Source organism: Rhinolophus sinicus, linkage group LG15 (genome assembly GCF_036562045.2).
Source record: "Rhinolophus sinicus isolate RSC01 linkage group LG15, ASM3656204v1, whole genome shotgun sequence".
Classification (NCBI taxonomy): domain Eukaryota; kingdom Metazoa; phylum Chordata; class Mammalia; order Chiroptera; family Rhinolophidae; genus Rhinolophus; species Rhinolophus sinicus.
The window spans coordinates 50,205,122-50,227,007 of NC_133764.1; the positions used below are offsets into that span (position 1 = coordinate 50,205,122).

The 21,886-nt window shown below is 53.3% G+C and overlaps 1 long non-coding RNA gene across 1 annotated transcript in view; it reads right to left on the minus strand.

Annotated features, from left to right (window-relative positions):
* Positions 1-6,172: 6,172 nt before the first annotated feature.
* LOC141568998 (uncharacterized) overlaps positions 6,173-21,886 on the minus strand; it is a 29,670-nt gene continuing 13,956 nt past the window's right edge. The window contains exons 3-4 of the long non-coding RNA XR_012492359.1: positions 20,930-21,108; positions 6,173-6,346 (exon numbers count right to left, since the gene is read on the minus strand). This is a non-coding gene — a long non-coding RNA (uncharacterized LOC141568998). The remainder of the gene's footprint in view (positions 6,347-20,929; positions 21,109-21,886) is intronic.

Sequence of the window (21,886 nt, forward strand, 5' to 3'; positions counted from 1 at the left end):
AGCTGTGTTGCCTAAATTCATCTGGGGGCAGGGAATCATGGGGAACTTCTTGGAGGAGGTGATATTTAAGTTAAGCCCTGATGAAAGGATGGCAAGATGAAGAGGATAACTGCCAGAGGTGGAGGAGAGAGGGAGGGAGGGGAAGAATAGTCCAGGCAGAGGGAACAGCATGTGCTAAGGATAAGCTTGCAGGGCCTTATGGGCTGTGACAAGGAATGTGTAATTTATCCTGAGAGCAATTAGAAACTACTGAAGGGTGCTGAGAGAGCAATACAATCACCTTTTTTCAGATTAGAAAGATTACTCTGGCTACTGTGGGGAAGAGAGGTTAAAATAGACTAAGAGTGTCATAGGGAGATTAGATAAGAGGCAGTTGCAGTGGTCCAGGTGAGAGCTGATAATGGCCTGATCTGGATGGGATGAAAGTGGGGAGGGGACTTCCAGATTTCTGGAAGGATCTTGAAATGTTTATAAAATGAATTAAGGATGGATGAATGTGGTTGCTCTGGGTACTTGGGTACCAAAACGTGCCAGGTACTTTACACACTCCATTTAATCCTCACTAGAAATTTAAGGAATAAGCATTATCATCTCTATGTTGGAGCTGAGGATGCTGAGGCTCAGAGAGGTTAAGTAACTTTCCCAGATTACACAGTTTGTAAGAGGGAGAGCCAAGATTAGACATCAGGTCTGTTTGACCCCAGATTGGGACTCTTTATCGCTTGGCCCAGCAGGCACACACCTGGTGGGGACAGCAAGGAAAGGCATTTTAGGGAGAAAGAACGGGTTGGTCAAGGCCCAGGAGTACAAAAGGCATATTTTTCGGGTTTTGGTTGAAGACACTGGTCTACAGCCCTGGCTTGGGCAGGATGGAGAGCTGGGCACCAAGAGGCAGAGACTGGCTCTCAAGGTCCAGTTAGGCCACCAACTTGCCCTGTGTGTTTGGGGAAATCGTATCACATTTAAGGGTTTCTATTTCCCTCCCTGGGCTGGAGAATTATCCAGGGCTACTCTGAAAGGCAGTGATTATCATGTTAAAGAAAATTCTCTATCGATGTCTATTAAAATATTTTGAATCCCTTCATGACATTTAAACTCAGACACTTCCAAATCCTCTATGGGAAAAGCCTCCATAATGTCAGCCCTGCTTTGGGGAGCAGCATTTGGTCAGAAAGTGTGGGAGAATGGAAATTGTGTTGTGATTTGGGGTGGGGGGCCAGGACACGCCTCAGTGGGCTGAACCAGGCTGGGATTCAGAATTCCTGAGCCTGGCCAGGTGAGCAACCTTCTTCAGGAGCCTCTCCCCCAGCTCCTTATCCTGAGGAAGAGAGAGGGATTAAGGGGGCAGAGCCCAAGTACCCAGGTCTTAGACAGCTTTTCTCATACTCCCTCTCCAGAAAACTCTGGGTCTCATGCCTGCCTGAGGGTTCCAGGGCACTGCTGAGCCCTGGGCCTCCTCCTTCCCACCCCTCAGGCCCACCGGACCCACCAGCTGCCACCCATCCCAAATCCAGCTCCAGGGAGGCAGCTCTGTAAAGGCCCTGCTGTGGGAGGGGAGACCTCATGAGAGGGGCCTTCTCCCCTCAGCCCAGCCTGCATCTCCCAGCTGCATGTATAAGTAATGAGGCTCCGCAGTCCCAACAGGAACCAATATAATGGCGGGTGCGCAGGGTCAGCCTGTGAGACAGATAGCGGGATGCAGGAGTGACAGGCAGTGCAATTATGCTGTGCCTCCTGCAAAGGCGCAGAGAGAAGGCCCCGCCTGGCCAGCATGGTCGCATGCTCCCCACCCCCTCCCACGGGCCTTGGGCCTCGACTCTTTCAGACTCCCCAAGCCCAGCCCCAGCTCCCAGGCAAGGGAAGGGAAGGCAGGGAGCAGAGAAGAAGGTGGGGAGAGGAGAAGTGGTGGGGAGAGGAGGTACTGGGGCTCGTGGGCAGCAGCCAGTTTTCTTGGGTTCTGGGGAAGACACCCGGGTCTGAGGATGGGGGCATAAGGGAGAAAGCCTCCTGCTCCCCAGGATGACTGCGGAAGGCTTTTTGGTGGGAGGAGTCCTGTTCTTTCCAGGAAAAACCTTTCCTTGCATTCCCGTAGCAGGAGACCCAGAACTTAGGGTCTGGAAAGGTCTGGGAGACCCCTCTTTTTATAGACAGGGAAACTCAGGCTCAGAGAGGGGAAACGGCTTGCCAAGGTGATAGACCTATTTAAGGCAGAGCCACATGGGAGCCCCGGGGGCTCTTTTCAGGACCCAATGGTGGGGGTCGGGGGCAAGGGGCGAAGGTGCTAGGTGGTCTCCACAGACCCTCTGAGGTGGTAGTGGAGGGTGGGGCTCAGGGAGGTCTCTCAGCCAGGTATGGGGGCTAGAACTCTGGCTGCAGCCTTATCCTTGGAAAGCCCAAGTCAACCAGGGTTGCGGGTGGCCCAGCTCCCCTTCCGTTGTCAGAGAAGGGGTCTTTGAGCACCTCGTCTCCATACATTTGAGGACAGAAGTGACTGAGAGGTGATGGCTGAGGTGACAGAGCCAGCAAAGCAGAGGTGCTTAGTAAATGTTCATTAAACCGAACCTCTGCACAGGGCCAGCTTCATGGACATGCAACCTGAGCAGTGGCGAAGGTCCTGCACTCGGGACCTGTGCTTGGTTTCATGCTCTGCTGCCACTGCCTTGAAATTCTAAACAATTTTTGAACAAAGGACTTCACATTTTCACTTCCCACTGGGTCCCGTAAATTATGTACTTGGTCCTACCCCTGAACCAGGGAGGTGGTTTGTTCTTGGAGGGGAAGCCCTGGCCCCTCCCTGCCCCAAACTCACCCCAAGATGCCCCAAGTGGAGGGGAACACAGCTAGGAGAAGCTAGTGTTTGCTGGGCTTCCTGGGGGTCCCCACCCTGTAATGACTGACAGTGTGTGTGGGGTGGGGAGAACTCGGCTGCTCTGTCCTTTCAGCCTCGATCTCATCCACAGGTCTGCACTTTGCATGTCCATCTGTGTACCCATCGCTGACCCAGGCCAGGGGTGTGTATGTAGAGGTGTCCCGGGCCACAGGACTCCTGGTCCCAGCTGGCGTTCCTTGTCACAGGGGAGACATGAGACATGGCCCCTCTGCTTTCTCCCACCCCTGCCCCCACTAGGGCAGGAGGGGCTGGCAGAGAGGTGGGGTGGGAAGCTTAATTAGCAGCCCCAACCAGGCAGCAGGCGGTGGGCACAGAGCAGGCTGACTTTTCCCGCTATAGATCTGCTCTCCGGGAGAGGCACTAGCCGGCTGGCTTAGGCTTTGGCTGGGCTATTTTAGGAATATTCTTAACTCTTCCTGCGCCACTGCCATCATCGGACCTCTCTTCCAGAGCACATGCCAACTCCAGACTGTCTTCCTGTTCTCTCCTCCCAGGCTCTGCTCTTCCTTTTTGGCAACTGAGAAGGTCACAGTTTTCTCGGGAGTGGGGCCAGTTGCCTTTCTCTAAGACAAGTTCCCGGCTATGGTCCCCCTCAGCCTCAGTTTTTGCCCTGCCCTGTGCTCGCTCCCTCTCCCCCTCATCAGCGCTCTGGACTAAGGAGATTGGCAGATGTGAGAATCGCCCCATCCCCTTCTTCTCATTTTCTGAAATTGGGATGGTGACCATCCCCCCTGCCCCCAGTGCAAACAGCTGGCCTGGGCCCCCAGGAGGAGATGGGAAGCAACAGTCCTGGCTTCAACCCCCTGGCAGAGCAGCAGCCCCTGCCTGCCTGACTTTGAGGCCCCATTAGGTTGTCCACACAAGCAGCCAGAGCCACAGAATGTCATGGGGTTTCCTCTCCCTATTTTTTCCCCCTACTCCAATGCCTGGCTTCTTGGACAAATCTAGGTCAGGATATAGGCGTCACCTGGGCAGGACCAAGGGGAGTCCCACTGGGGCCAGAAGGGGTCGGCATTAATAAATCTATACTCTAGCCAATACAGGGGAAGAGATCTCAGCTCACTCTGTAAAGGCCCTGCTGTGGGAGGGGAGACCTCATGAGAGGGGCCTTGAGAAGTTTCCTGGGTCCGTGTTGGGCCTGCCTGAGCTGGGAGGCCCAGGACACCCAGGACCTTGCCCATCCCTCAGGCACATGCCTTCGGGACCAGGAGTTGGAAGTTGCCACCAAGTGCTACTGGGAAACATGACTTGGAGATCCAGCCACGTGGCGGCCAATGATGCCACACAAAAGCCCAAGGGACCTGTGGTGTGCCTGACACTGCGCTGGCACCAGTTCAGTGGCTCAATTATCAATCTCTGCTTGAAAAGGTTCACCACGGTGTCTGACCACCAGCTTGGCCCATGGTGTTGATGGACTGGGGCAAGCGAGCCCTCCCTGCAGGTCCCACCTAACTCCTCTCATCCAGCTTCCCACAACCAGCCCAGCTCCAGAAATGACAGGGCTGGCTGGGGGTGAAGGGTGAGGCCAGATGAAAATGCTTTAGGTCCCCTAAAAAGCTACAGAAGGGGCTCTTGCGATGGGGGGGGGTGGTGTCACTGAGCTGCAAGTCCTCCAGCCTCCAATTTAGTAAGATCCAGATGAATTTAACAAGATATCCTCGGGAAGATTTTGAGTTCAGAGAAACAATATCCTCCAAGGACTCAGGGAAAATTCCCTGTGTCTTTTAAAAAGTAAGAAGACACCCCCCTTTACTGCTAATTGAGAGGCATGAATAGGAGACAGACGGTTGGCTGTGATGGGGGCCCCTCCCCATCAGGGAGGAGCAGTGCAGGCTTCCTGAGGCAGAGGCATGGATGAAGAGATTTCTGACCCCACATTTCCTGAGGAGGACACACTGGACACACAGGCTAACCTTTGGCAAAACTAGGAACTGAACCCAGGAGTCTTGGCCGCCTGCCTCTCCAGTGCAGCCCCACATTTCCCTCCCCCATGTTCCCTTCCCATCAGCTTCCAGGCCAGGAGCCCCAGCTGGTGGAAGATGTCTTGCTCCCCAGCAGCTGAGATTTGTAAATATTTATAGGAACATGGGAAAGCTCAGTGGCTGACAGGCTCAAGGGGCGGGCAGGGGCCCTGCCCAGAGCTCAGTAGCTTCATTCTCCCTTCTCCACACCCTGACTTGATGGAGTCAGACAGAAATGGGGGTAATCAAGCACAGGGCCTGGGGCTGGCAGCCTCCACATTCAGAAACACAAGCCCAAAGGATATGTTGTCCACCTGCCCCTGCTCGGCTTCCACACTTAGTCTCTTGCATCCTTCCACCCTCAACCAACTCACCCGTGCCCACACTCCACTGCCACACTGACCCTGCCCTCACACATTCTTTCAACACTCACGTATGTTCAATGTCACACTCGTGTGTGTATATACACGTTTTCTAACTTTCACATCCACATTGAAGCTTACACCTTTGTACACACACCAGCTCATTCACAAACCCAGATCCCAGCCACTCCCCACAGGTCTTAATCACAGGCCCTGGGAGGGAACCTCCTGTTTCCTGTCTGAGGTGGGGGGTGGGGGGTGGGGGAGCAGGCCCTGAAGTCAGGGGGTGAGGAAGAGGGAGGAGGATTGGATGGAGGTATGGACCAAGAGCCATTCAAAGCTAATGTCAGCCCTAAACGGAAGCAACACAGAGACAAAGACAAGCCAAGGAAACGGAGACTGACAAGAGTCCAGGCAGATGGGGCAGGAGCTGGACGGAGGCTCCCCCACCCCCCACCCCCCAAGGAGAAGCTGTCACATTGCTGCTCCAGTGGCCTGTGAGACCAGCAGCAACCCCCAGCTGGAGCCTCTCCCCTCTGGATCTTGTCACTGTGACTTTGCTTTGCTGCTTGGGCAGCCGGGAGTGGTGACAAGCAGGAAAGACAGTGCTCAGGGCAGCTGGCTGTGCCACACTGGCCCGGCTGCTAACTCACCCATCAGTGCCCATCTCATCACCCACAGGGGCCGAGATGAGACCAGTGATTGGCCTGGCTGCCATTACCTCTCAGAGCCATAGCGGGGACAGTGAGGCAACTGAACCACCCTCCCTGAAATGTGGGCAGTGCTAACCAGATCTTGCCCAGGCCCCTGGCCCCTGGAGCTGGGCCTGGGAACCCTGGGCTAACATTTCGCTTCCGGACACCCAGGACCTACCAGAGATGGACAGGAACTGGTACATGAGGCAGGGCTTGGGGCGGGGGTTGGGGAAGAAAGCCACTGTGAGGACCAAACATGTTTTTGTCATAAACTTTTAATTTCGTCTGCTTTACCATGCACAAGCATAATGTCCCCATACGCCAGGTCTCCGGGTGCTGTGTGACATAATCACGCTTCTCACTGGGGTCTGTCTCAGGGTATTTGTTCTGGGACGTCAATCAGTCAGTTTGTGCTCTGCAATTTGGGAACAACCATTTCTACAAAATCAGAAAAGCAAACAACAATAATAATAATAATAATAATCAGGGAAAGTTGCATTGACTGTTTTTTGATCCCCACTGCAGCTTTCCAACCAGGTTTTGATGTCCTGATTGATTCATGCTTTCACAGGTTCATTCATGTATTTATTCCACAACCCTTATTCCTCCAGGTGCCAGAGTCGGTGCTGCATCGTGGGAACCAGTGCAAAAGCCAGACAGAGTTGTTGCCTGCACAGTATTTAGAATTGATGGAAGAAGACAAACAAATGTACAACAAAGCGTGATGCCCCCGGGGGGCCAGGGAGCAGTGTCTGGGTGACCTGCCTGGGGATCTAGATGTCCTTGCTCTTCCAGTCGAATGCTTGAAAATGACACACAATCCCTCTCTAGTCCCAGGATCAACGTCTTCTCATCTCTCCCCTGCCTCTGCAGGTCTGCACTCCTGGGCAGCCAGGCCAGCTGAGAATGGTGGAAAGAATGTGAATGGGAAACTGAAATCTCATCTGGGACATTCACAGGCTGGGTGAACTCAGGCAAATCATTCATCTCTCCAAGTCTGTTTCCTTCTCCATTAAAAAGCAGTAACGAATACCCATCACAGCAGTGCCATCAGCATCAAATGAGTATATAAAGCAGCAAAGATGGTACTTGGCACATAGTAGGGCCTCAACTCATGCTGACCCCTTCCCTGCCCCTTTGCCAGTGGTATACATAGTATTTCTCCTCACTGACAGGGGGAGGAAACTTGGGGGGAATTTGGGGTTCAAGAGGACCCATCATTCCATACACCATGAATCTGTGCTTCATGTCGCCCTCCCAGGAAGTCATTTTATCTCTGAGGGAGCCTCTTATTTGAAGGGAGGAGGGTAGAGAGGCCTGGTTTTGCCTCCTGGACCACATGAACATTCCAGAAAAACAGCCCCTTTCTTCACCGTTCCCTTCTCTCTGGCTCTCAAGTTTAGAAAAACATTATTATGTGTGTGGTGGTTGTGAGATGGTGGTGATGGTGATGATGATGGTGATGGTGGAGGTAGTGATGGCATTGGTGGTGACGGAAGTGGTGATGGTGAAGGCTGTGATAATGGTGATAGTGGTGATGATGGTGGAGCTGTTGTTGGTGAAGGAGGTGTTGATGGTTTGGTGGTAGTGATGGTGAAGGTGGTGATGGAAGTGAAGGTAGTGGTGATGGAGATGGTGGAGGTGATGATGGTACTGGTGGTGGTGGAGGTGGTGATGGTGGTAAGAGTTCATTTTAGAATCCTATGCACAGATTTGGAGAGCTAGAAGAGAGCTCAGCTCCAGCTAATCTATTGAGGGCCTACTACGTGCTGGGCCCTATAGTACTCGCTTTATTGCTACAGCAATTCACGGAGATTGCTGTCTCCTTTTGCAGATAAGCACAATGAGGCCAGAGATAACAAAGTGACCTAGGTACCAGCTCAAGCTAGGAAGACATGGAGAGGTACTTAAACTCTGGATCCTTTGACTCCTAGCGCCATGTTCCTTCTCTATGCCATCATGAAGCCACGCACATTTCAGTCAGGGACATGGAGACCCAAGGAGGTTAACTGATTTGCCCAAGGCCATGCAGCAGTTTGAAGCAGAGCCTGGCACTTCTAGGTCTTCCCATCCCAGGAGCTGGGTCTCACTGCGGAGGAAACCAGTGCATTACCCTTCACAGCCCTGACAGAGGCTCAGAGCCCAGACCTCCTCAGTCCCCTGGGGCAGGCTCTGTATCTGCTGTCCTCCTGACCCTGCACACTGTCACCTCCAGTCTCCTCCTCCAGCCTCATAGTGAGAGTGACAGACACCCAGCGGCTGCCTGACCCATTATACTTGACATCACCTTCCCCAGATCTCACCATGGGCCTCCGTTGGCCTGGGCACCATGCTGCAGCAACTCTGACTGGCATTGAGGACGATGAGGGGTAGGGGCTGGCGCCCTCCACCCTCATCCCTGTCTGAACTCGGAAGTGGTGAGCTTGGGGGTCTGGTTATCTTGCACTCCTTTTCTGGTCCTGGACCTTAGTCTCCTGCTCAAAACAATGGTTAGCTCCACCTTCACCTCCCCACCCCCCACCCCAGGAGTTAGTGAAAACAGGAAGAGGAGAGACTGCACACTGTTCACAGACTTTCTCCTCCAGGAAGTCTGGGCTCATCTCACACAGTTCCACTCTGTCTCATCCTCTGACTGTTCCTTCCATCTCAAACTCTAAGTCTGAGTCATGGTGACGGTGACGGTGGAGGTGGTGGTGATGGTGGTGGAGGTGGTAATGGTAGTAGTGATGGAAGTGGTGGTGGTGATGGTAGTGACAGTGGTGAAGGTGGTTGAGGTGATGGTAATGGTAGTAGTGATGGAGATGATGGTGATGTTGCTGATGGTGGTAATGGTGATAATGTTGGAGGGGGTAGTGATGGTGGTGGTGATGGTGGTGGTGATGGTGGTGGTGATGGTGGTGATGGTGGTGGTGGTGATGGTGGTGGTGATGGTAGCTCTTGGGTGATCAGGGTAAGGGAGGGAGGTTGACTGGTAACTCCTTTCCTCTACATCTTCTCCCACTTCTTTAACAATAGTTACTGTTTGTTGAACGTCACCCATAAAACAGGTGCAGGCTCAGTATTTTGTATGTAATAATTCATTTAACCCTTCCCCCAACCCTATGAGGCAGGTACTAATATTTTAGAGATGAGACAGCTGAGGCACAGAGAGGTTAAGTCACTTGCCCAAGGTCATACCGCTAGCAAATAGCAGAGGCTAGACTCAGCCACCTTCCCACACCAGTCTTGACTCCTGCCCTCTACTTCTGCCTCCTGAGCAGAGCTCTATACAAGGAGGAGACCTGTCTAGGAGTGTGTGTGTGTGTGTGTGTGTGTGTGTGTGTGTACTTAGGGAACTCCACTATCTTGGGGTTTCCATGGCCAAGCCATGCCATTCTGACTATCTTCATGCCTCTACTTCTCTCAGGAGCTCTGACTAGGGAATGAGGATCATGAATGTGGGCGAACGGCTAGATTGCACCAGGTGGTGGTCACAGAATTGGGGGGTAGAGGGCTCTGCCGGACCCATCTGGGGCACCCCCCCCCAGCTCCTGGCTAGGGCTCCTGCCCTCAAGAGCTCCATCCTGCCAGCCTCCCTCCCTCCCAGGATCTCATTATATCCCTAAGAGAAACTGACAGCCTCAATATCTTACTTTGCAAATATAGTTTATTCCTTCAATAAAGCCGCCTGCGCAGGGGAATGTTTAAGCCCCGCTCTCCCCGGAGAGCCTCATTTGAATTTCTAAAGTCTTTAGTTGGCTCCTCCAATGGGGCAGCCAGGTAATGAAAATGCAGCTGCTTATAGCAGGGGATTCATTTCCTGTCCAGTTTGGTCCCCCGCTGCCACCACCAATGGACTGACCCACCAAACTGCTGGTTACCTGGATGCTGCGTGTGTGTTGGGGGGTGGGAGCAGGGAGGCCTTGGCCTGGGCCTGAACACCCAGGGACCTCTCCACAGGGTCTCTCTGCCCAGGGGCCCCTAGACAGTCCTTTGGGCCAGGGTTCTCCCCCTGAGGCCCAGTCCACCATTCCCTGGGGGTGAGGTCTCGTCCCTGGCTGGACCCCTTCACTCCAGGGCAGCCCCTATCCTGGGCCCCCATGGAAGTCTCTAATTAAAGGACTGGCACGCCCCTCGGGGACTCATTAGGCCCGCTGTGCAGAGAACATTTAATCATTGCTCAGAGCATCGATTGGAAAATCAATTTCTTTGTCTCCCCGCACGCGGCGCTGGAGAAACGGGGGGAGCGCTGACCTCCTTGTGCCGCCATGTAAAGTGCTGCACATTTAATCAGGGAACAGAAATCAATTAGCCACTTACGAGGTTGGCTTTAGTTACCGAGTCGGCAGGGCCCTTGCCACAGCTCAGCCGCTGACAGAAGTGAATCTCCTCACACCCCACATGGCATCCCACCAGTTCTCCAGGTGTCTACTTCCCACGCTGGGCACCTGTCACCCAGAACCCCAATAAAGTCCTGGGAAGGCTCCGCAAAGCCCAAGCTCAGGGGCACAGCCTCCCTGGATGACCCCTCCCCACAAACCCCGATTCTGAGAAGCCACGTGGAGACTCAACAGAGGCCCATTCAAACCTCAGCTTTGCTCTCTCTGGCTTCTGTGATATCAGGGAAGTTTCTTAACCACGAAATGGGGATAATAATAGTACCTACCTCACCAGAGTCAGGTGAAAATTCAGTCTCAAATGCCTACGAAAGAGTTCAGGTGCAAGAAAGAGAACTTTTCACTCACACCAGTGGGGGGGGTGTCCTTTCCAGTCCCACAGTCAGCCAGGTCAGACAAGGAACCGTGTGGGTGTGAGCTGGGGGCTCTGACCACTGCACCCCTTCCCTTCAGGACAGGGCAGGGGGGCCCAGTACCCCACGTACCGCTCTGGTTTCCCCATTGCCTCCTGGGGGCTTCACTCTGCACCCATTCTCCCCCTCCTATCTGTATGCCCACACCCAACAGCTCATTCTGGCTGCTCCCTCACCTGTGAGGATGTGCCGCCCCACCTCCATGCCCACCCCACACAACTTTGGGGGTACAAGCGTCCCCGTGATGTCTCACGCACTCAGAGTTAGACACAGCCAATTACACAGAGTTGTACACAGTCTGCATGCCCCATTACCCACAGCTTCGCCATTTCTCCCACGGTTATAGTCACAGGGCTCCCGGTCCTCTCACGCAGCTGTACACACTGCCTTCCTCATCCACACACAGCCTCCCCCACTGCTGCTCGCACGCACGAGCACCCTTGCCGCGTGTCACATGCGTGGGCTCACCGGGGCTCACCCGCGGGCCCCCCACGCCACAGTTGCACACTGGTGGCATCCGCGCTCACACGTACATACACGCGCGCACGCACCCGTTCCATAATAATATTAGACATGCCATTTCTTTTGCATGACAGTTTCAGTGGAGATGCTCAGAGCTGTCACTTGGATGAAAAATAATGCATAATCCTCATCTTCCTTCCTTCCCTTCCCTTTCTTTCTTCCCTGTTTAATGAGCTCCTAAAAATATTCCTTGCTGTCTCGCCGAGGCTGTGGGCTAAGTGTGAGTCAAGCCTCCCTACCCCCTCCCATCCCTGTTCCCTCCCTCGACCCCTGAGTGGGCTGTAGGATGAATGGTCACAGGCAGTCTCAGGGCTCGCCCAAGCCAGGCCAGGCAGAAAGGCTCTCTCCTCAGAGCTCTGACTCCTGCTCCCCGCCTCCCCTGGCTAGCCCACCCCCCTGAGCTGGAAATAAGAGAGGCAGGTTAGACCCAGATGGGTGAGGTGCAGGAAGAAAGACAGAAGCTCTTCTCAGGTTCCTGACCACCCTTGGCAACCTCCTCCTCAACTCCTGACCAATTTCACAGGACCCGCCCCATCCATCATCCCTCCCATCTCTGGAGCCGAGGTCCCTTCTCCACCTCCTTACACACCTGCTTCATTCTCTCCCAGAACTCAGGGAAGAAGGAGAAATGGCCTCCCTGAATGCCTAGTTTCTACCAGCACCTGATGCGGGCTCTGCTGGGAAAACTGCAATTGTCACAGCTCCCTCCAATTCATCCTTCAAGCCTCAGATCAAAGTCACTTCCTCCCTGAAGCCTCCCTTATTCACACAGAAAGAGCTATTTGTTCACTGTACATATTGACACACTTTAATAATATGAAATTCACAGAGGAGAGGCAATCGCATGTTGTGCCTCGTGGGAACCTTTGTATCTTTGTGGCACTCTCCACCCTGTTTTCTCTTTCTTATCTACGTGTGTCACTCCCCCCACCTCTCAGCTCCTTCAGGCTGGAACCCAGCTTGCCTGCTTGGATGGATGGATGGATGGACGGATGGGAGGTGATGTCAAGGGAAGAGTTCAGGGTCATGCGTCAGGGAACTGAATGTTCACCCAGTGTCTGTGAACATTCACTGTGACTTTGGGAAAGGCAAAAGCCCTCTCTGGGCCTCAGTTTCCCCATCTGTAAAATAGGAGAGCTGGGCCAGATGGTGTCTAAGGTCTGTTGCAGTTCTGGCAATTCTCATTCTATGATTCTCCACAGTGTCAGGTGGAGTAAACCTGCCTGTAGACTTTGAAGCCCCATCCTCCTGTGTGCGAGGGGCTGGGGTGCTGTGATGAACATGGCACGGAGTTCTCAGCACGGCGACCTGGGGCTTTATTTTCCCAACCTGTCCTCTGCCTCCCACCTCTCCCATATCTATTTCTTTGCTCCAGTTTCTTAATTCCATTTCCATATCTTCTTTCATTCTCTGTCCCTTCTCTTGCTTTTTCTGGGCCTGCATCATACCCAGTAGTAGCTCAGAGCAAGTGCCCTCCCTACTTCCCTTCCTCAGCCTTCCCTCTCCCAGCCCCACCTGCTTCAGGAGGCCCCTCCCCACGGGCCTCCCCATCTCATCCCAGCAGCTCCAGTCCCGAAAGGTTAAGCTAATAGCAGCTCCTTTCCCATCAGCTGCTCTTGTTTGCTCTACATAATTGCAGAAGAGGGGGACTGGGAGGGGGGCCCTCAGAGTGGTAGCTGGTGTATAGGGAAGGGGCTATGCAGCTTTGTCCCTGGGAACGGCAGCTAGGGGAAGGTGGCACTTACAGAAATGGGATGGTGGGCTGAGTGGGAGCTAACCATATGGTACAAGGATTGGGCAGAAGAGAAGGCCCAGCTGTGGCAGAGTTGGCTGGAGAAGACGGGATGGGTTCAGAGAAGAGCCATCAGAGACCTTACTACTGGGAAGAAAGTAATAATGACAACAATAAAAGCCATGAGTGACATCTGTCAAGCACGTACTATGTGCCAGGCCCTATACCAAGCACTTTACTGGCTTTATCTCACCGATCTTCACAACACACCCAGGACCCAGGTTCAGCTCTTGTGCCCATTTTACAGGAAACTGAGGCTCTAGGAGGTTAAATAGTTGTCCATGGTCACATGTTGTTAAGTGGCAGAGCCTCAAACACAGACTGCTCTTTTTCATTCCTTCTGCTCAGAGAGGGTTAGCGCTTGCAGGGACTTGGGAGCCTTTAGGTCCAACTCATTGTCCAGAAGCACAGAGGGAAAGGGAGTTGTCTAAAGTCACAGATCAAGTTATTGCCACAACTGGACTGACGATTCAGGTCGGATACGGAGGGCGTTGCTCCCCTTCTGAGCCTCAGTCCCCTTGGAGACTTCCTGTGGATGAGGGGTGACGAGGTAGACAAAGCAGGTCTCTGGGGTGGAGGGTGTGGAGCTGAGGGGGCCTGGTGTGTGCACAGCGGAGGGGGAACGCCACCTCTCTGCCAGGGAGCAGCAGCCCTGGCCTCTTGCTGGAGTGAGTATCTTCAATAATTCATTAGGGACAGAATGGAGCCTGGAGCAGCGAGCGGAAGGTAGGGTGGGGAATGTCACAGCCAGTGGCAGTGAATTTAGGCCAGCACCAGAAAGCTGGCGATAGGAAGTCAGCATGCCTAAGTCCTCAGGCCTAGCCGTCCCAGCGGCAGACTTGGGGCCATGCTGCCCTCCACATTCCTGCCTCCCTGGGGCACCGCATATGGGCTCCAATCACCACAACTTGTCTCTCGTCTTCTTCCCAAGAAATGGAGTCTCGGGGCCGGTATTTCCTTCCCCTTCAGACTTGGGGGCTCCCCAAGGCAGGGACTGTGTTTCTACTATCAGACTGGTGTTCCCAGGGCAAGGATTGAGTCTCCCCCATCAGACTGGACATTCACCTAAGGCAGAGATTATGCCTCCCCATCAAATTACTCCCCCTCCAGCCTCTGCCCCTGTGATCTCGTGGTCACAGCAGTTCTAACATTGGCTCCATCCTGGCCCATTGCTGGCTCCACACCACAGCGGTGAGTAACCCTGTCCCTTCCTGGCTTCTGCCCGAGTACCCACCAGACTTTCTTTGTAGTGGCCTTCTAGGATGGATGCAGCTCTGCCCAAGTTGGCACTCTTCCTCCTGCTGGCCTCTTGATAATTGATGGTCAGTGCAGCAAATACTTCCTTTTCCCTTCATGGTAAGAATCCTCGAGCCCCTGGCTGGTTATGGCCATTTCCCACCATTCACACCATTAGTTGGACCCATGATGACAATATAGGGGCAGGGTTGGTGAGACAGGGGTGACTCGGAGGCCATCTTTCTTGAGAGGGGTTCTTCTAAACTCTACTTGGACACTTCTAGTCCAGGGTGCTCTGTGCCTCTGGAAGCAGAGGAGCTCTCTCTTGTGGAAAATGAGCTGCTTTCTGGGGAAACTGTCCTCACTGGAAGCTGAAATTCACCTTGTTGTGACTGCCCCATGCAAACCTGACATTCTCTGCACCTGTGCCAGCAGGTCTGCAGCTTGCCCAGAGCTGGGGAGCTCCAATCAAGGGCTGCACACTACCATGGGTCCCCCAACATCCACATCTGCAGCTCACTGCATGCCTGGGTGCAGGCCCCCACCTCTCGTCAGCACTGCAGGGGGCAGCTGTGATGGGCTAGGTGAGCAGATAGTCTCATTTGTATTCTGAGTGGCGAGGCTGGGCCATGGCTTTTTCAGTGAGAATCCCACCCTCTCCCCCAGCTCCATCTTTCAAAACTTCTCCAAGCAGCATCAATAATGGGAATCGATTGATCAATGAGCATCCTGGCCTTGAGGCCCACAGCCCCTGTGGAGCTTTGCTGCATCCCTAAGCACTTCAGCTCCCTGGCCACTGCATCCCCCAAGCCCCACACATCAATTCTCAGGACCTGGCCCTGCCTTTCCATCTGCTACCATCCCGAGACCAAGCTCCAGGACAGATTTGCTTTGACTGAGCAAGGAGGGTAGCCTGGGACTAGAGAAAGCCTTGGAGTAGGAAACCAAGGACTGATTCTGAGTTCAGAATTGCTTGAGTCTTATCAGGTGCCATGCAGAGTGGGAGAGGGGGTGCCATACCGTCAGGATGTGGGAACTGACCTCTTTATTCCAATCTCCAAATGCTGACTATTCAACATCCACCTCTTAATAATGACTAGCCAAGTGACCATCACAAGCAGTACTGACCACCCATCAACCCAGCTCCAACCCTCCAACACTGATGTCCTATGGCCAACCAACTATCAAATGTCACCAATTCATCACTGACCGTCCACCCCGATAGCCCAACATCAATATGCTAATACACCCTCTCAACTGGTCACCCATCACCAACATCTCTACCCCAACGTCTGGTAACGAGCCTCATTACACATCTCCCAGACTGACTGCCTCAAATTAACTACCTAAAACCACCCTCCATCTAAGATTCCACCCAATAAGGACCCCCTCCAAATCACTCACTATCACTTGTTGCTTCGTGCTGAGCCCGGTTTAACTCTTCAGCTATCTGCTGGTCACAGCCAGGCTGCCCTGACCCTAACTGGGCACTCATTTGAACTTCCGCTGGCTCCTGGGACCTGTCTGGTTGGCCAGTGGTAGAACTGTTGGGTCTCTAGTCCCATTCCTCTCTAGCTGACCAGGCCCTAACGGCTCCGCCCAGCAGGCACTGACCAGCTGCATAGTTTGGTTGGGGAGGCTTTTCCTCACTGTCCCTGGGCTGTCCTCAGAGACGTCTGGCTGCTGCTTGCTGGATGCGTCCATCACCCCCAGCCCCCAAATAGGGTGTTAATTGCTAGGAATGACAGTTGTGGAGGGTCACCGCTCTGGGCTGGGCTGATCTCACATCACAGGAAAGCATCAAGATTGTTGCCCTTGATGTGAATGGTCGGTGGAAGGAGGCTCCTCCCCCTGTCCACTCCCCTCTGGGAGCAGGGGTTCAAAGTGAAGGAGGCAAGGGATGGCTCTGAGAGGGGGAAGAGAATGGGATGAACTGGAGCTGAGAAAGGATGCAGAGAAGGCCTGTAAGAGCAGGGGATGGCGGAGGCCAGGACAACGGGAGAAGGAAGCTAGGAGCTAAGAAATGGTGAGGGCAAAAAGGAGGATGAGAGGTGGGAACAGGTACAGTTCTCAGCCTGTCAGCCCTGTGTACTGCCCCGGCCATTCCCACCCCTCCTGACTGCCCCTGCTTAATAAAAAGCTCCACGGAGGCTCATAGAGTGAGTTCATGATCCCCCTTCATCAAGGACTCAGAACCAGGGCCATTAATTAGATGAGGGAGCAGATGTTCCGGGCCTAGGGGCTGAGTGACAGGAAATTACTCTGTCCCTGGAACCTCTGGCCCAGCCTTGGCCTCAGGCTCAGGAGGCTGTCTGTCCACCCTCATTCTCTGTGGGACCTCTCCAGGGACAGGCATGTACCAACTGTGATCTCTTGCCTGCTGCCAGCCTTAGAGCCAGGGCCCAGGAGACCCCATACCCCAGGTGGGAAATTGGCTTCTGGATTTGATTCTGACATACATGTCCATGGCAAGTTTCCCATAATTCCAAGGAGGAGGCTCACTTCCTCCTTCGAGGAACGCTGTTACCCTGGCTCCTAATGGGGATCTCTGGGCTCCTCGCTTCCTCTCCTGGGCCACAGACTGCCACAGACCACCTGGAACTTTCCTGAGCTGAAACAAGGCGAGGCTTGTTGGCAATGGCTTCTCCTGGATCCTGGACCCTTTTTCTGCTCTCTCGCCCCACCTTAGGGATCGGCCAGGCCCTTCCTGTCCAGTGGAGATGGGGCTCTCACCAAAGAAACCACAGGACATCTGGAGCATTCACTGAGCCCCCACGTGTAGACATTCACACACACACACACACACACACACACACCAGGAGTGAGGCTGCCGTGTGGGACAGACCACAGGAGGTCAAGGGCAGAAGGATCCCAGAGGGCTGCTGACAGCTAGGACGTTTTCAGCAGGAAGCAGGAACTAGTCTGGGTCTTCAGGATTGCACAGGACGTGGTTTCAAGGAGAGGAGATGGAGAAGGCGTTCCAGGCAGAGGGAACAGCCTGTGCAAAGACACGGAGGAGGGATGGCGGGAGCATGGGGAACACGTGCCAGCTCCAAGGAGCCTAAAGTGCAGGCAGGATGGGGACGAAGCTGAAGAGGGGCGTTTAAGGACCTCTCGAGTGCTCTTTCAAGGCATGAAGATTATTTTCTGATCCCCAAATCTGAGCATATGGTGTGATTGGTTGTGTGTGCTTAAGGGCCTGATGGGGAAGGATGTTTGAAATCTGGGTCACCTTGGAAAAGCAGGTATTTGGGGCAGTGGAACCCTTTTCTCTTGTGTTTTTCCCCCATCCCTTCTCCAGTTGCAAGTCATACCAGTTAGATTCTGGGGCCATCTTTCAGGAACCTGGGGCAGATGGAATGGGGTACCACTTCCCCAGGACCTCAGTCAAGGCCCTGGAACCTCTGCAGTACGGCAGCCCTGGTGTCCTGCCTCCTGATTTTGCCCGCCTGCCTGAGGCAAAGCCACCCTTTCCACTTCTCTAGTTAAAACCCAGTCCCATTCCTGCGGTCCCAGGGCTTCCCCCAACAGGACAGAAATCAATGAGCAATTTGCTGCTATTTGTAGATTGCCTTTTCCTGCCGGCCCTCCAAGCCCAGCAGGTCCTGACCAAGTTCGGCCCTGTTTCCTCCTGGGTCAGATGGAGCCTCGTGCTGAGTACCCAGAGGTGGGGTAGGGTGTAGGGTGGGTTACAGCCCAGAGGTCCCTGCAGGGGCCAGGAATGATCTACTACCTGGATAAACTCCTGAGAATCTAGAGGAAATAAGGACAAAGCAAATCACTGGCCCAGGAATCTGTATTTTTAAGAAAACCCTCCAAGGGACTCAAAGGGGGCCAGTGCAAGTATTGCTGGGAAATTCAGAGTTGGCTGCTGTCAGCCTTCCTTCCACCTGCTAGCTGTGTGGCCTTACTTACATTCTCTGGCTTCAGCATCCTCATCTGTAAAATGAAGGCAATAATAGCTTCGGCCTCCTGCAACTGTCCAGAGGATTAACAGAAAACGCAGGCGTGGGGCTTAACTCAAAGCCAGGCACTTCACAGGCCCGGTAAATGATTGATGATCACAGCAAGTGAGACCAAGGGCTCTGAGCGCCAGCGCACTGGCCTTCCCTGGGGTCCCTGGGGGGGTCAGTCTGGTACCTGCCCCAGAGCAGAGTGCCCACGCCCCCTCCCGCTGCACTGGAGGCCCATTACCTGTCTCCTGGCTGGTAGGTGGGAGAGGCTTCTCAGGGGGGATGTGTGTGTGTGTGTGTGTGTGGTGGGGGGAGCTTAATCCCTAGGGGTCATAATAGGTACAGGTGTAGCTTTCAGCTTAGCTTACCTGGGTTTCTTTATTCAACTTTGTTGAAGCATAATTTACCTACCATAAAATGCACCCATTTTAAGTGTTTGACTTGATGAGTATTGACAACTTATACGCACACACTAACCACTACCATCAGGATACAGATCATTTTCATCGCCCCAAAAACTCCCTGCGCCCCTTCCCACCCTCCCCCAGCCCCAGGCCACCACCGACCTGCTTTCTGGCACTATAGATTAGATTTGTCTTTCTCAGAGTTTCATATAAATGGAATTATGTAGTGTGTACTCTTGGTGTCGGGCTGCTTTTCCCTTTTCATAATGTTTAGAGATTCACCCACGTTGTTGAGCTGTCAGTGGGTTACACCTTTTGATTGCGGAGTCGCATCCCATTGTATGAGTATAGGACGGTTTGGCCCCCTGTTGATGGACATTTGTGTTGTTTCCAGGTTTGGGCAGTTGCGAACAAAGCTGCTATGAATATGTGTGTACAAGTCTTTGTGGGAACACAGGGTTTCAGTTTTCTTGGGTAAATAGCTAAGAGTGGAATGACCGGGTGCTCTGGTAATTATATGTTTAACTGACAAACTGTTTCCCAAAGTAGTCGTGTCATTGTATATTTCTACTTCCGGCAAATGAGAGTTCCAGAGCAACTGGAACTCACCAACACTTAGCATGGCCAGTCTTCTAAGGTGTGCGTAGTGGTAGTTGTTGTGGTTTTAATTTGCATTTCCCTGATAATGAATAATGTCGAGTATCTTTTTCATGTTGGCCATTCCATAGTTTCTTCTGAGCGTTTTAAAGTTAGGTAGTTTGTCTTAATATTGAGTTGTAGGAGTGTGCCAGATAAAAGTCCTTTGCCAGATATACAGAGGGTGCCAAAAAAATGTATACACGTTGTAAGAAAGGAAAACTGTATTAAAATTGTAATATTCAATACATACCAATAACAAAAGATGAATACAAGTCACGTTTGACTTCTGCAATTACAAGATGTGCTCAAAGTGGTTACCATCAGCATCCAGACACTGCTGATTACGGCAAACTACTGCTTGAGCGACGTTGACCAAAGTGTCCACTTGTATACATTTTTTTGGCACCCCCAGTATATAGATGGCAAATATTTTCTCCCAGGCTGTGGCTTGCCTTATTATTTTCTCAGCTCTCTAAATCTTGACTGTTCCCTGTGTACAACCTTGAGCAAACGACTTAGTCTTTCTGACCCCTAGCTTCCTTCTCAGTAAAATGGAGGTAAAAGTACATACCATACGGAGGTGTGATATTGAACTCAGTTCATATATGTAACGTGCTGGAACCCAGAGGAGGTCCTCAACTCATGGTGGCCAGTACTGCTGTTATTCTCAGGCCGTTCATGGCTTCTCCTTCACCTTTTGTGGATCTGGTCCTGATGGGGTAATATCTCTTTTCTGTCCATCTGACCCCTGAGGATCCATGAGCAGCCAATGCAGGGGCAGGATGGGGCGGGATGGGGCGGGATGGGGCAGGATGGGGCAGGATGACTAGAACCATCATCCCATGTGAAGCTGGGCCTCCATCAATCTGGCTTCTGACCAGACATACTGATTTGGGGACCATAGGTGCTGTGCCCAGGGGCCCACCCTCCAGGAGCTTCAGAGAAAAGAAAAGTGTCTTTGGGAACCTGTAACTCCTGTGGACCCATAGTTGTTCATGCACACCCAGAATCCCTTAGTCACAAAATCTACACAAGCACCAGTATGTAACCCTCTCACACTCCTTCTGGCACCTGCACAAACTCAGACACACCAAAAGCGAAATGCAGTGGTCACCTGCTCCCAGCCCCCATTGCCACGGATCAGGAGTGGCAGGCTTACTGGCCAGACCATGTATAATTCAGCAACGTGGACCAAAATAGTTCTCTTCAGGCCCAGCCTCTTGGATGAGGGAGGAGGAGGCGGAGGAGTAAGAGCAGCAAAGGGAGTGGGGACAGTGACCTCAGCCCTGGTGAAGAGCCGAGTCTGCCTCTGGCTCCAGGTGCCTGGGCAGAGCCTGGGGGGAGGGGGGAGCTTCAAGAGCCCCCTATAGGGCTCCCTTCCCAAGTTGAGGGGTCCTTCTTTCTCCTTTCCCCACTCACATCCCAACATCCTCCAACCTGGGGAGGCAGGGTCCCCCAAGGGGCAGCTGGGAGAGCAATCTGGGGAGCTGCACCGCCCACCTCGGGCCGCTCATACCTGCTGGGGCCTGGAGTCCCCACCTCATGTCTCTGACTTCCTGACACTTCCCCAGGGCCCAGGGTGAGAGGGACACTGCTCAGTTCTCAGACGTCTTTGTCTCAGGCCTCCTGTCTTCACCTCACCCATTAATCAGTTGATAAGTCCACAAATATTTACTGAGCACTCACCCGGGTAAGGCTGCATCCTAGGACATCAGAGGGCATCCGGGCTGCGCGCAGAGAGGCTCACAACTTGCTGAGGAGGCAGGACATTCACAAGGGCCAGGCCAGGGAGGGACAGGCCGCAGGGGTCAGGGCCAGGGGCTACGGAAGGCTTCCAGCTGAAGGCCTGCTTTGGTCCATCCTGCCTGGATGGAGGGCTGGATTCAGGGAGGTAGACAGGCAGGAGGGAGAGGTGCGAGCTGGATGAGGGGCTGGAGAGAACACGGCTTTCTGGATGTTAATAAGAAGACGGGCTGACGGGCTGACGGAAGCAGGGCCACGGAAGGAAGTCATGGTGGGGCTGGCCTGGCATGTCCTTCGTCCTTCCAGAGTCAAAAGGACTGGGACTGTCCCATATCCAATCCCCAGGGAGTTCCCTCCAAGATTCCGTCACGTGGTATTAAACACTTTGCCTTGGAGTCAGCCTGCTGGGGTTCAAATCTCGACATCAATACTTCATTGCACCATGACCTTGGGCAAGTGACTTAACGCTGCCTGTTCCCTCACCTGTTAAATGGGGTTAATAATAGTTGCTATCTCATGGCCTTGTTGAAGACACCCATGAGAAATGCAAACAGTGCTTAACCTTGCAGCCATTCTGACTGTCTCATCTCCCATGTTCTCCCCACCTACGCAGAGAGAGATGCAGCAGTATAGGGTTTCTTCAGGACCCCAGTGGCTAACCAGGAGAGAGGAAAGAGATATTGGGGCCAGATAGAAAGCAAGAGGGCTTCCTGGCAGAGGAAGCCTTTGAGGTATGATTTGACTTGAGGTACCTGACTCCAGAACACATAGAGACAAAGGGGACTAGTGGGCCCAGGGACATGGAACACGACACTCCCTGTGATGCGGTGGGAGTCCCAGGGGCTTTGATTTTGCTTCGCTGTGTTTCCTCCCTGTACAAAGTCAGTGTGTGGGTTGCTT